Below are 2,053 nucleotides of genomic sequence, written 5' to 3'. Positions count from 1 at the left end.
CTATACCCTGACAGTTTGGGTCCAAGAAAAATAAGGCGAGCTGTTGTGGATTTAGTAATTTTAGTGTTTCTCTGTGATTTGATCATTCCTTCTCCTTCTGTCCCTTCTGATGGCAGGAATTTCTTCCTTTTGTAAATGACACCAAATTATTTAAGATAAACTGTTAACAGCATGGCTTCTTGTATATACACTGCATTGCTAATTGCACACGCGCCAATCCCGGAAATGAAAGTGAATTTCCATGCTCTGTAAATTGGCTCATGCTAAATTAAAATATGGGTGGTTTTCTTTTTCTTTTCCTCTTGCATAAAAAAAAATCATGCCGTTAATGTGTGGAAGCAGCAAACACACACACCCTTCTCCGTGAAGTTTTACTTCCTGTGGACATTTCTTCCATGAATTTCTCAATACTGGCAGTAAAAACATATGATCCTGTGGAAAGAGAGATAGTAGGTAGTGAGTTTAGCTTTCTTTCTTTTTTATTTTTTTTAAGAGAACTTGCCTAAGCCTTACTTGCCATTCAACAGAAAAGCCTGAGAATGGGTTCTCCATTCCTAATGGAGTGGTTTAACATGATGCTTTTGACTGAGGCTATCTGCTAGATGCATCAGAGGACAAGGCCCTAAAGTGTAGGGACTGGAAAGCTCTTTGAAGGCAATGACCTTGGCTAGGTGACCCTGTGACCATCCATGGGGCCTTGCTTACTATATTTGTGGTTTTAGAGACAAAAGAGTTGGAAAGACCCTCTTCTATTTGTGTCTCTGAAGCTCAGGTTGCTCAGCTACTCAGGAAAGCCATTTGCAACTCTTTGGGCCTCAGTCTTATCTCTAAAATGAGGTGGGTAAGAGAGGTGATCTCTGAGATTTCCATCAACATCAAAATGTAAGGGGTTTGGGGCTTTCACAGGTACAAAGAGCCAGAGACAGGGAATGAGAATACAGCATCTCAGTTATTTCTGTATGTTTTATAGTAAGTCCCTCACTTCCCCCCAACTCAAACACCAAAGTCAACTAATCTTTCAAAAAGGGGAAACGTGATTACTTCATTGCTATGAAATTGCTTTTTTCATATGCAAATTAAACTTAAAGACTAAGTTCTACAATTGCAAAGAATACTTTCCCTTCTCCTGCCTGCATTAGTCATGATGGGATAAATTAATTTTATTTGAACTTTTTAGTGGAAGCTTCACTGAGAATGTCTTGTCTTGCTGGATGATTCCTGCATAAAGCGTCAGTGTTTTATAGCCAGTCTTAATATGTCAAAATAAATCAACATTCTTTGGCAGAGGTTTTCATATTTTCATGCAGTATTGTTCTTGGTACAAATTCCTTTTCCATAAAACAAAGTTCTTACTACATACTGTCCTTCCATCTCGTTCAGTGTGAAAAGCCGACAAACTTGAATGCCTGCCTGAGAACAAGATACAGCTCATATACAAATTCTGAGTAAGGTAAGAACAATTTTAGGAATAACACTATTTACTCACATAGAAGGAATACTATTTTTGCAGATCTAGGAGAACCTTTAGAATTTTGCTTCTGTGGGGGCCCAAGAGTGTTCCCAGTGACCTTGAGGTTGTTTACTTATCCCAGACAAGTTTCTCTTTAGATGGATCACCTAGGACACTTTGCCTTGTGTAAACACGTGAGCACAGCATTTCTTCTGTCTGCCCCACTACAGGTCTGGCTTCCTTTTTTGCAGTAAAAGTGCTACTGACCTCCATGCCCTAGGTCACTAATGCTTGGAGCCAAGAACATCAAAGTATCAATTCCTTCTGGGTGATTGCAACACCCTCCTACCATGACTCTGCAGAGGTTCCAAAGAAGGAAAGTGACTCATTTGGGCAGATGTCACACAGGGTGGGCAAATCAGAGTAAGATGATCAGGATTTTTTCACCTGTTTTTACCATTTAATCCTGATCTTTCAGGCACCATGCTGCTTAGATGGTCTTACGATAATGTTACCACAGTGCTCTCTGTTTTCTCTAGTTAGATTTCTTCTCCCTGACTTTTTGTAGCTTAATTGGTATACCATTTATATATCATACTTCAT

The 2,053-nt window shown here is 39.4% G+C and overlaps 1 protein-coding gene across 2 annotated transcripts in view; it reads right to left on the bottom strand.

The window, feature by feature from the left end:
• Positions 1-302: 302 nt before the first annotated feature.
• Positions 303-2,053, bottom strand: part of ANK3 (ankyrin 3, node of Ranvier (ankyrin G)) — a 515,090-nt gene continuing 513,339 nt past the window's right edge. For both annotated transcript variants that reach the window (XM_012657562.1, XM_012657554.1), the window contains exon 44: positions 303-432. The gene's annotated coding sequence lies outside the window, so the exon portion shown is untranslated. The remainder of the gene's footprint in view (positions 433-2,053) is intronic.

The sequence above is a fragment of the Propithecus coquereli genome, unplaced genomic scaffold (assembly GCF_000956105.1).
Source record: "Propithecus coquereli isolate 6110/MARCELLA unplaced genomic scaffold, Pcoq_1.0 Scaffold115, whole genome shotgun sequence".
In the NCBI taxonomy this organism is placed as follows: Eukaryota; Metazoa; Chordata; class Mammalia; order Primates; family Indriidae; genus Propithecus; species Propithecus coquereli.
Note: the sequence above shows the minus strand (reverse complement) of the source record. Positions and strands in the feature narration are given on the sequence as shown.